At 37.4% G+C, this 13099-nt stretch overlaps 1 protein-coding gene across 4 annotated transcripts in view; it reads right to left on the reverse strand.

Annotated features, from left to right (window-relative positions):
* Positions 1-13099, reverse strand: part of SPATA5 (spermatogenesis associated 5) — a 326635-nt gene that overhangs the window by 34475 nt on the left and 279061 nt on the right. The window lies entirely within an intron of this gene.

Below are 13099 nucleotides of genomic sequence, written 5' to 3' on the forward strand. Positions count from 1 at the left end.
AACATGAACCTAAATTTTTTGATGTACAAAGCACACAAGATTTATAGCTATTTCTTCATTATATTTCTGAGCTTTACAAATAAATATTAAACATTAACTCATTTCATAAAAAGTTTCATTAGGGAATACCCTTCCCCTAGAAAGTATACAGGTAATAAAGACAAGTTGGCATTTTTAATATTCACCGATGATAAATCACTTTTCAAACTGAGGTTATTGCCAGGCTCTACTATTTCGTGTTTTACATTTTTAAGGTAAACAGGCAGGTTCCATTCCAATGTGAAAGACATAATGACTACACTATACAAAAACTCAAATTCTCATAGCATTCAGTTATCTGTTTTTATTCTTTAACTTCATCTTTTAGCTTTATTTACCAGAGAAGATCGTATCTGAGAAGCTATTTAAAACTATAAATCTGTCAACGATTTCTTTTATAGGGGTGACATGGGAAAAAGAAGGGACAGTATTAAGAGGGACAAGGGATGTTGTACAAGGAGTACTTGAACCGCAGGCTCTCCTCCCCTAACACATGATATTTGGATGCTCAATATATTTGCCTCAGCTCATGTGTACACGGGAAAAGAAATATGAGTTACTAATTTCAAACTTAAAAATGTCAGGAATGTAAAAACTGGAAGTTCCAACTTTTATTTGAAACTGTAGCAAAGACATTTCATTAAAAAGAAGACTATTATAATCAGATAGGTGCAAACTTGTCAAGACGGAATTTCAGTGTGCATTTCACACACAGAGGTACATAACCTTACAAGCATGTTCTGCTTCTTGAGCTCAAGAAAATAATAAGTACTCGGGTTATAATTCTGAGAAACAAGAATGAAATAAGCCATGTGGTCAGTAGCTTTCTTAGTTAGTGAAACAGTTTTTAAAACACTCTGCAGTCTGCAAGGTGACTCAGAGGTCACAGCAGGAAAAGGAGGGAAAGGTATATAGGTGGGACAGGCCCCAACCAAAGCAGATTCATTCTTATCTTAACGGTCTTCCTACGTGGGGCTTCCCTGTTTGGCTCAGTAGTAAAGAATCTGCCTGCCAGTGCAGGAGACGTGGGTTTGACCTATGGGTCGGGAAGATCCCCAGGGGGAAGGAATTGGTGGCAACCCACTCTAGTATTCTTGCCTGGAGAATCCCATGGACAGAGGAACCTGGTGGGCTACACAGTCCATGGGGTCTCAAAGAGTCAGACATGACTGCATGACTAAACAACGAATAAAACTTTCTACAAAAAGTTTTATTTGAGGGAGAGAACAAGTTTTGGCTACTAAAATCTTTCAGAAACTACTCTTCTTTAGTTTCAAAAATGATAGAAAAGATTAACACTGAATTCTAAAATAAAGCTTCCATGGAGAAACACAGTTCTGGATTGGAACGAAGAGATGGAAAGAACATGATAATTTTTTTAGACAATATTTTGCTTTTATAATTTCTAAGAGTAACTGATGTAATCGTCACCTCCTAGTCCTCCTTATTATTTATTCTCAATTGAAAAGCAAGTCAGACAAGAGCAAGTCAGACAAATAGTGACAATCTGAAAAGAATGACTTTTCCTTGTCAGCTTACACAGAGAAGCTTAAAAACGTTTTTACTGATTGAGCTTCCAAAGTGATCCAAAGTATTTATCATAGCCATACTGGAGGAATGAGAAACTATCAGAAACTATTACAAGAAAGATAAGAAAGTAAAATCTGCTAGAGCTTTATTATGCTGCATATGTTAAGATATTTTCGACAACTTCTCCCATCATCACCAAATGCTAGGTTGAGGAACCTGTTTTAGCTTAAAGTTACCAAAATTACTGACCTATGTGGATCCGAACTCATAAGTCAAGATTCTTAAAACCAAGTATAGCTAGTTTTACTGATTCGCTCTCCACAAAGCTTAAATAAACAAAAAAAACGAAAAATCTAGATAAGAACAGAAAATGTGCAAGGTGTTATGAGATACATTTGTTGTTGTTTAGTCGCTAAGTCGCGTCTGACTCTTTGCAATCCCATGGACTGTAACTTGCCAGCCTCCTCTGTCCGTAGGATTTCCCAGGCATGAATACTGGAGTGTGATGCCATTTCCTTCTCCAAGAGATCTTCCCGACCCAGGACTGAACCTGGGGTCTCCTGCATTGGCAGGTGGATTCTTCACCATGAACCACCAGGGAAGCCCGTGGGATACAGAGTGAAGGTATCTAATCTGAGCTACAAGTGTTAGAAATGACTTTCTGGAAGAAGTTATAACTAAGCTGAGTGGGTGGGTACAAAAGACTTAAACTAAGATGAATAGTTCTTTGAAGCTTTAGGTATTCTGTAAAATGTTCCTAAATATATTTGTTTTCCCACCCAATAAGAAATGTGTGCTAAGTCACTTCAATTGTGTCTGACTCTGGAATCCTATGGACTGTAGCCCATGGACTGACAGGCAAGAATATTGGAGTGGGTTGCCATGCCCTCCTCTGGGGGATCTCCCCAACCCAGGGATGGAACCAGAGTCTCTTGTGTCTCCTGCATTGGCAGGCAGGTTCTTACCACTAGTGCCACCTGGGAAGTCCTTCCCCATTTTATGGGTAGAGAGAATGTAGCCTTTAAAACAAGGGAGACAACAGCAGCTCTGCAGCTGATAGAGAGCAGGAAAAGCGAAGCATAGTGCTTTAAAGACAAGGTATTACACAGGAAATTAAACTGGTAGCAGGTGAAACTTCAATCTTTAATATGCTAGAAGACTGTTGTTAATAAGTTCAGCAAATGAAGTCCATGGGTCTCTTCAGAGAAATAAGAAACTGAACAGTCCTAAGAAAAACAAGCCTGTCTCCCCAGGTTAAAAAAAACCATTATTTCTCAGAGTTTTGCTTAAGCTCACCAGTCCTCAAACAAAGCTTCCAAATTACTCATTAAAAAAAAGCACAGAAAGATGAATCTAGACCATAAGTTACATCCTGTTCTATTATAACTTCTTTTTGGCATGTTAGTTTTTTAACATAAGCAACAGAACCCTGGCAAAGAAACATATCCATTTCTGGTCTGGCCTTTGCTCATCCCTTACAGTGCTCGATACCAGTAAAATAACTGGGATTTTATACTATAAAAAGGAAAGCAAGAGGGAAGTTGAGCAAGATGACAACCAAGAAGTTTTCTGAACTTCCCTCTTCCCACGTACACATTGAATGCACAAGGAGCAATTACTTATGAAAGAAATCCAGAAATAAGCTGAGAGACTTGTATACATAGAATGAATGAGAAAATACCCACATTGAAATGGGTAGGAAAGGCTGAGATGCACTCATCATAAACCTCACTCCTGGCCCAGAGCCATAAAACCTGAAGAGAACTCCAAACTCTCAGCTTCTCTCTGAGGAGCAAGGGTTTGGACTGAACATCTAAGGCCTCAACTTTTAAGACTTCCACCTGGCTTGGCTGGTGTCCATAAGACCCAGAAGATTACAGCAAACAAAGAAGCAATGCTTCATTGGTGCATAAGTAATCACTGTAGTTATCCCTTCCTCCCACTCCCCAGGACTCAGTACAGGGATACATTAGCAACACCTATCTCTCCCAGTCCTTCTCTGCTGCTGCTGCTGCTAAGTCACTGCAGTCATGTCCAACTCTACGCAACCCCATAGACGGAAGCCCACCGGGCTCCCCTGTCCCTGGGATTCTCCAGGAAAGAACACTGGAGTGGGTTGCCACTTCCTTCTGCAATGCATGAAAGTGAAAAGTCAAAGTGAAGTCGCTCAGTCGTGTCCAACTCTTAGCGACCCCATGGACTGCAGCCTACCAGGCTCCTCTGTCCATGGGATTTTCCAGGCAAGAGTGTTGGAGTGGGGTGCCATTGCCTTCTCTGAAAGGGGTCTAAATGCCTACTTTACAAACTGCTGCCCAAGGGTCCAGCTTGTACTTGTAGCATACATATAGGAGCTGGCTGCAATTCTTGGCGGAGGCCTGCAAACACTTCTCCCACCTTCTTTTTGGCCAGTTCAAACAATGAAACTAAGTTGCCAGTATCTCCCTGGAAGGAGTTTGTATACACATCTGGTGCTCTGGCTTTGAATGATCAGAAAGAGAAATTAATAAAACATCTCAATTATAATGGCATCAAAAAGAATGAAATACTTAGGAATAAATTTAACCAAGGAGGTAAAAGATCTGTATGTACACTGAAAACAACAAGGCATTGATGAAAGAAACTGAAGAAGACACAAATAAATTAAAGATAAACTGTTTATATCTTTTTAAAGAATATAAACTGGAAGAATTAGTATTGTTAAAATGTCCATACATCCAAAGTAATCTACAGATTCAGTGCAATTCCCACCAAAATTCCAGTGAAATCTTTCACAGAAACAAACAACCTAATATTTGTATGGAACCACAAAAGTCTCTGAATAGTCAAAACAGTCTTGAGAAAGAAGAACAAAGCTGGAGGCACCATACATCCTGATTTCGAATTATATTACCAAGCTAAAGTAATCAAAACAGTATTCTGTCATAAAAATAGACACATAGATCAATGAGACAGAATAGAGGGCCCAGAAATAAACCCATGCATATATGGTCAATTAATTTTCTTAAAGCAGTGAAAAATATACAATCAGGAAATGATAGCTTCTTCAACAAATGGTGCTGGGAATCTGATCTGATGCAAAAGAATGCAACTGGACTCATATCTTACACCACATAGAAAACCAACCGGAAATGGATTAAATGTAACCTGAAACTATAAAACTCTTAGAAGAAAATACAGGAGGTAAGCTCTTTTGACAATCGTTTTGGCAATGATGCTTTGGATTTGGCACTAAAAGCAAAAGCAATAAAAGCAAAAATAAACAAGTAAGATTACATCAAACTAAAAAGCTACTACACAGCAAGGAAACCATCAACATGTGAAAAGGCAACCTACTAAATGGGAGAATATATTTGCAAATTATATATCTGAAAAGGGGTCAATATCTAACATATAGAAATACAGAAGGTATTGATACAACTCAACATCAAAAAACCAAATAACTCAGTTAAAATATGGGGAAAAGGCCAGACAGTTATTTTCTTCCAAATGGCATACATACAAATGGCCAACCTAACAAGGTGCTCTACATGACCAATTATCAGGGAAACACAAATCAAAACCATAGTTAGTTGTTGCTTCACACCTGTTAGGATGGCTATTATCAAAAACAGAAGAGGTGATAAATGCTATTAAGGATATGGAAAAAAGGGAATTCTTGTACATTGTTGGTGGGAATGTAAACTAAAAAAGCCACTATGGAAAACAGTACAGAGGCTACTTGAAGAAAAGTTATAAACAAAAGTATTATATGATCCAGCAATCCCAATTCTGGGTACACATTCAAAATAAAAGAAAGCATTACCTTGAAGGGACCCCTATACTCCTAGGTTCAGTGGAGCATTAATCACAACAGCCAAGACATGGAAACAACCTAAGTGTCTGTCTCTGGATGACTGGATAAGAAATGTGATGTATGTATATATATAACTATGTAAATATTTATAAATACACATAAAATGGAATATTATTCAGTCTTTAGAAAGAAGAAAATCCTATCATTTGTGACACAAACATGGAGAGTATTATAACAACTGAAGTAAATAGAGAAAGACAAAATATTTCATGGTATCACTTATAATGTGGAGTCTAAAAACTTATAATGGCAGAAAGTGAAGAGGAACTAAAGAGCCTCTTGATGAGGGTGAAAGATAAGAGTGACAAAGCTGGCTTGAAACTCAACATTCAAAAAACTAAGATCATGGTATCTGGTCCCATCACTTTATGGCAAGAAGGGGAAAATGTGGAAGCAGTGAGAGATCTTATTTTCTTGGGCTTCAAAATGACTGCAGATGGTGACTGCAGCCATTAAATTAAAAGATGCTTGCTCCTTGGAAGGAAAGCTATGACAAACCTAGACAGCATATTAAAAAGCAGAGACATCACTTTGCCGACAAAGGTCCGTCTAGTCAAAGCTATGGTTTTTTCCAGTAGTCACGTGTAGATGTAAGAGTTGGACCATAAAGAAGGCTGAGTGTTGAAACACTGATGCTTTTGAACTTCGGTGGAGAAGATTCTTAGGAGTCTCTCGGACATCAAAGAGATCAAACCAGTCAGTCCTAGAGGAAATCAATCTTAAATAGTGACCGGAAGGACTGATGCTGAAGCTCCAATACTTTGGCCACTTGATGTGAAGAGTTGATTCAATGGAACAGACCCTGATGCTGAGAAAGACTGAAGGCAAAAGGAGAGGACAGCAGAGGATGAGATGCTTAGATAGCATCACCGATTCAACTGGCATGAATCTGAGCAAACTCCAGGAGACAGAAGAAGACAGAGGAGCCTGGCGTGCTGCAGTCCATGGGGTTGCTTAAGAGTCACACATGACTTAGTGACTGAACAAGAACAACAACAAAAATATATAAATAAATGGTAAATCAAACTCACAGAAGAGAAAAGTGGTTGCCAGAGGCTGGGGGAGTTGGGGAAATCAGGAGATGTTGTAAAAGGGTACAAACTTTCAGTAATAAGATGAATAAAAGGTTGAAGATTTAATGTGTAATATGGTAACCAAAGTTGATCATACCGTGATGTGTAGCTAAAATTTGCTAAGAGTAGAAGCTAAATTTTCTCTTTCACACCTACATACACATAATACATGAGGTGATGGTTGTATTCACTTGATGGAGGGAATCCATTCATAATGTTTATCAAACCACCATGTTGGATACTTTAAACATCCTACAATTGTCAATTTGGAGACGGTAATGGCAACCCACTCCAGTATTCTTGCCTGGAGAATTCCATGGACTACCAGAGGAGCCTGGTAGGCTACAGTCTGTGGGGTTGCATACAGTGGGACACAACTGAGCAACTAACACACATTTGTCAATTACATCTCAATAAATCAAGGGGGAAAAAAGAGGAAAGCAGGAGAGCAGGAGTAAAAAGCAAAGGTGAATGCTTCTTACCTCTACTAAACTCCAAATGATAGCCTGTTAATGCCACCCAAATATAACTGTGTACTGGCTTCTCCTGCCAAGATGTCATTCTCTAAAGCTGTGGTTATATGTAGGGCACACCCATTCTACGGGCTTTTTAAACAGTATAATAAAAGGCTCCCGTTTGCTGTATGATTCCCATAAGGTAGTTTTGTTAATTATGGAAAACTGCATGATATGAAAAATAAATTAGTTTCAGCAAAGTTTGAAGTTCTCATTTCTATGGTCTGTGTATGAGCTTGGTGTGTAGGTGAACATATATACATACATGCACTGTGGCAACAGAAAAATCCACAAAATACAGGTAAAGCTAAGTCAACATAAAAAGAAAAATTATACTAGATTGTTCTGTATTATTTTACTACAGTATCTTGTTCAGATATTATTAAAATTGTGCCATTAAAGAGAGATTGCTGAATATATAAATTCTGTCACCTTACTGCCAGTGTGTGATGTGACAAGGTTCTTGAATCAGACAAAACTTTAAGAGTAAAAACTTCTTTCTATAATGTACTTTGTCATTTAAAAGGTCTCTCCCCTCATCCATCACCTCCCAGCACAGTCATCCTGTGTTTTAAAGCACTGCCATATAGTACGGCCACTGTGTGGTGTGTCATCTACATATAAAATACTGCATGTGCCCAAGTTAAAAATGCTCCTGTTGAGTAGTGAATCCCAATTCTGAGGAGAACGTTTTTCTATTCATACAGGTAGAAATATCTAATTCAAATACAGCAACATAATGTTCAAAATAGAATGTTTTTCTTCATGGTTAACAGTTCTTGGAGGGAATAATTCTCCCTTATCATTATAAGTTATAAATCATCACAATTATGAGGGCAAAAAGTAAAGTATTGAGCAAATATGGCTGTTTTTACCTATAAACATTTATAAAACATAACACGATTCCAAATAGGTATCTTTTTCTTACAGAAAGAATACATTTAATATCCTATTAAAGAAAGAAAAACAGATATGAATTTATTAAAATAAAAACTTTCTGCTCTATGAAATTTTAGATTAGAGTGAAAAGATAAGCCACAAATTAAGAAAAACTCTTTAGACAACACAAATCTGATAAAGGAAGGATATCCAAAATATATAGAGAACTTTAAAAATCCAAAAAAGAGAAAATAATCCAATTAAAAGTGGGCTAGTGCACTGGGACGACCCAGAGGGATGGTATGGGGAGGGAGGAGGGAGGAGGGTTCAGGATGGGGAACACATGTATACCTGTGGTGGATTCATTTTGATATTTGGCAAAACTAATACAAATATGTAAAGTTTAAAAATTAAATAAAATTTAAAAAAAAAAGAAAAGTGGGCAAAATATCTGAACAGACACCTCACCAAAGAAGTTATGTAGATGGAAAATAAGGAAATGATGCTAAATATCATAGATCATTAGGGAACTGCAAATTAACAATGAGCTATCACTATGCATGTATCTGAATGGCTAAAATCTAAGACACTGACAACATCAAAAGCTGATGAGGATCTGGAGCAACAAGAAACTTGTTGGGAGTGGAGATAGCTTGTCAGTTTCTTATAAAACTGAATGTATTCTTACTTTATGATCCAGCAATTACCCTCCTGAGTATTTACCACAAAGAGATGAAATCTTAAGTCCATAAATAAAACTTTCACATAAACATCTATAAAAAGCTTTAATCAATCTTGTAAGCATGCAAGATGTCCTTCAGTAGGTAAACAGATAAACTGTGGTACATGAAGACAATGGAATATTATTCTACAATAAAAAGAAATGAGCTACCAAGCTACGGAAAGACAAGAGGAACTTTACACGCAAATTGCTATGTTAAAGAAGATTTCATCTATACTGCATTCTGGAAAAGGCAAAACTAAGAAGACAGTAAAAACATCAAGGGTTTGGAGTTAGGGAGGAAGGGTGAATAAGTGGAGCACATGGGGTTTTCAGTGCAGTGAAACCATTCTATATCATTATATATTTGTCAAATGTCATATGCAAGTATCATTATATATTTGTCAAAATCCATAGAAAGTACATCACCAAGACTGAAATATAAATTACGGACTTGCGTTAATAGTAATATATTAATAATGGCTCAATAATTTTATTTATTTATTTATTTTTTTGGCTCAATAATTTTAATAAATGTATCATAATAATGAAAGATGATAATAGGGGAAATGAGAGAAGGAGGTGAGAAAGTGAATGGATACTCTATGTTTTTCACTTATTTTTCTGTAAGCCTAAAACTGCTCAGAAAATAAAATTTATTAATAAAAAATATATAATTAAAAATGTCACATAAGAGATAATTCTAGTTAATAAAAGAATATTTTAGCAATGTAGAAGAAATAGTCTTAATTTCTCTACTGAGACAGATGTTTAGAAATATGAGTCCTAAATGTAACTTTCAAGTTACAGAAATGCATCCCTGAAAAAAAAAAAAAAGAATTTTGGTCCTTTGTTAATAGAAAATGGTACTTTTCAGATTTTATATACAAATACTAGAAAAATATGGTCTTAAGCATGTATGTCCTAGGGGTCATGTTTTTTTAGGGGTCATGTTTAAGAATTAGTGACCAAATATTTATAAATAGTTTTCTTTGGAAATTCTTTACTGGGTGCCTTCTAATACATCTCCCAAAATTTTATATAAAAATGTCTAATGAAGAAAAGCTTTTTAAAAGGGGCAGAAATTGGTTATGACTTTTATTCTTTAACTCAGTTGTCTTTTTGAGCTAGTGGAGGAAATTCCCAGTTTTTTATATTTTTAACAATGAATTTCCTCTTAAATTTGGACCTTAAACCAAAATTCTTTTAGAAACTAATCCCTCTTATCAAACAAAATTCTACAGATTAAGTGGAGCTGCTCCCCTCAATGCAGTCCAGATGAGGGGCCCTAGTATTTTTCTTCCTGTTTGCTCCTATGCCCCAGCCTTAGGACCACCCAGAGGAACCCTGGTGCTTTCAGAGTCAGCTTCAAACTAGTCTCTAAAATATAAATATTTTCCAATTATAAAATCACTTACTATTGAATTTTCTACTACTATTACCTATCTTTTAGTTTCTACCCTAAAGTCCCTCATGCTAATAAGGCTTAGTAAAACTTGGATGCAATCTCAAAAATGACAGAATGGTCTCTGTTCGTTTCCAAGGCAAACCATTGAATATCACGGTAATCCAAGTCTATGCCCCGACCAATAATGCTGAAGCTGGATGGTTGTAAGAAGACCTACAAGACCTTCTAGAACTAATACCCAAAAAAGATGTCCTTTTCATTACAGGGGACTTGAATGCAAAAGCAGTAAGTCAAGAAATACCTGGAGTAACAGGCAAATTTGGCCTTGGAGTACAGAATGAAGCAGGGCAAAGGCTAATAGACTTCTGCCAAGAGAACGCACTCACTGGTCAGAGCAAACACCTTCTTACAACAAGAGAAGACTCTACACATGGACATCACCAGATGGTCAACACCAAAATCAGACTGATTATATTCTTTGCAGCAAAAGATGGAGAAGCTCTATACAGTCAGCAAAAACAAGACCAGGAGCTGGCTGTGGCTCAGATCATGAACCTCTCATTGCCAAATTTAGATTTAAATTCAAGTAGGGAAAACCACTAGACCATTCAGGTATGACCTAAATAAAATCCATTATGATTATACAGTTGAAGTGAGAAATAGATTTAAGGGACTATATCTGATAGACAGAGTGCCTGATGAACTATGGACAGAGGTTCGTGACACTGTAGAGGAGAAAGGGATCAAGACCATCTCCAAGAAAAAGAAATGCAAAAAAGAAAAATGGCTGTCTGAGGAGGCCTTACAAATAGCTATGAAAAGAAGAGAAGTGAAAAGCAAAGGAGAAAAGGAAAGACATACCCATCTAAATGCAGAGTTCCAAAGAATAGCAAGGAGAGATAAGAAAGCCTTCCTCAGTGATCAGTGCAAAGAAATAGAGGAAAACAATAGAATGGGAAAGACTAGAGATCTTTTTCCAAGGAAACATTTCCAAGGGAACATTTCACACAAAGAAGGGCTCAATAAAGGATAGAAATGCTATGGATCTAATAGAACCAGAAGATATTAAGAAGAGGTGGCAAGAATACACACAAGAACTATACAAAAAAGATCTTCATGAGCCAGATAATCACAATGGTATGATCATTCACCTAGAGCCAGACATCCTGGAATGCAAAGTCAAGTGGGCCTTAGGAAGCATCACTATGAACAAAGCTAGTGGAGGTGATGGAATTCCAGTTATTTCAAATCCTGAAAGATGACAGTGTGAAAGTGCTGCACTCAATATGCCAGCAAATTTGAAAAACTCAGCAGTGGCCACAGGACTGGAAAAAAATCAGTTTTCATTCCAATCCCAAAGAAAGGCAATGCCAAAGAATGCCCAAACTACCACACAGTTGCACTCATCTCATACGTTAGTAAAGTAATGCTCAAAATTCTCCAAGCCAGGCTACAACGTATGTGAACTGTGAACTTCCAGATATTCAAGCTGGTTTTAAAAAAGGCAGAGGAACCAGAGATCAAATTGCCAACATCCAATGGCATCAAAAAAGCAAGAGAGTTCCAGAAAAACATCTACTTCTGCTTTATTGACTATGCCAAAGCCTTTGACTGTGTGGGTCACAACAAACTGTGGAAAATTCTGAAAGAGATGGGAATACCAGACCACCTGACCTGACTCCTAAGAAATCTGTATGCAGGTCAGGAAGCAACAGTTAGAACTGGTCATGGAACAACAGACTGGTTCTAAATAGGAAAAGGAGTACATCAAGGCTGTATATTGTCACCCTGCTTATTTAACTTATATGTAGAGTACATCATGAGAAACCCTGGGCTAGATGAAGCACAAGCTGGAATTAAGATTGCCAGGAGAAATATCAGTAACCTCAGATATGCAGATGAAACCACTCTTATGGCAGAAAGTGAAGAACTAAAGAGCCTCTTAATGAAAGTGAAAGAGGAGAGTGAAAAGTTGGCTTAAAGCTCAACATTGAGAAAACGAAGATCATGGCATCTGGTCCCATCACTTCATAGGAAATAGATGGGGAAACAGTGGAAACAGTGTCAGACTTTATTTTTTGGGGTTCCAAAATCACTGCAGATGGAGATTGCAGCCATGAAATTAAAAGAAGCTTACTCCTTGGAAGAAAAGTTATGACCAACCTAAATAGCATATTAAAGAGCAGAGACATTACTTTGCCAACAAAGGTCCGTCTAGTCAAGGCTATGGTTTTTCCAGTAGTCATGTATGGATGTGAGAGTTGGACTGTAAAGAAAGCTGAACACCAAAGAACTGATGCTTTTGAACTGTGGTGTTGGAGAAGACTCTTGAGAGTCCCTTGGACTGCTAGGAGATCCAACCAGTCCATTCTGAAGGAGATCAGCCCTGGGATTGCTTTGGAAGGAATGATGCTAAAACTGAAACTCCAATACTTTGGCCACCTGATGCACAGAACTCGCTCATTGGAAAAGACCCTGATGCTGGGAAAGATTGAACGCAGGAGGAGAAAAGGACAACAGAGGATGAGATGGTTGGATGGCATCACTGACTCCATGGACATGAGTTTGAGTAAGCTCTGGGAGTTGGTGATGGGCAGGGAGGCCTGGAGTGCTGCAGTTCATGGGGTCGCAGAGTCGGACATGACTGAGCAACTGAACTGAACTGAAAGTGTTAAAGAACAAGAAAAGCTATAGGGAACATACTAGAATACTTTTAAGTTCTTTTCTATTTATTTTAAAAAATATAACCCCAAAATGCACCAATTAAGAGATTCATTTGAGAGAGTAAAATTTTTAAAAAATGCAGATACTTCTGTGTATGTTCTTGATTATTTAACATTATGTAGTGAATTGATTTAATCAGATTGCTTTTCAACCAGACAACTGATGATTGAGATCGTCAAAAAAAGAACTCAGAAAAGTAGGTCTGGAGGATGTTAGGGGTGGGGCAAGGAACTTGGAAGATGAAGGGTGAAAAGTTATCCAAAGAGAAAAAGTGAAGACAAACCTTCTCTAATCTAATCTTGCACAGGACTGGCTTTGTGCCAAGGGAAAAAAACAATCTCCCTCATTCCTTTGGTT

Source organism: Bison bison, unplaced genomic scaffold (genome assembly GCF_000754665.1).
Source record: "Bison bison bison isolate TAMUID 2011002044 unplaced genomic scaffold, Bison_UMD1.0 scf7180017864465, whole genome shotgun sequence".
NCBI classification, from domain to species: domain Eukaryota; kingdom Metazoa; phylum Chordata; class Mammalia; order Artiodactyla; family Bovidae; genus Bison; species Bison bison.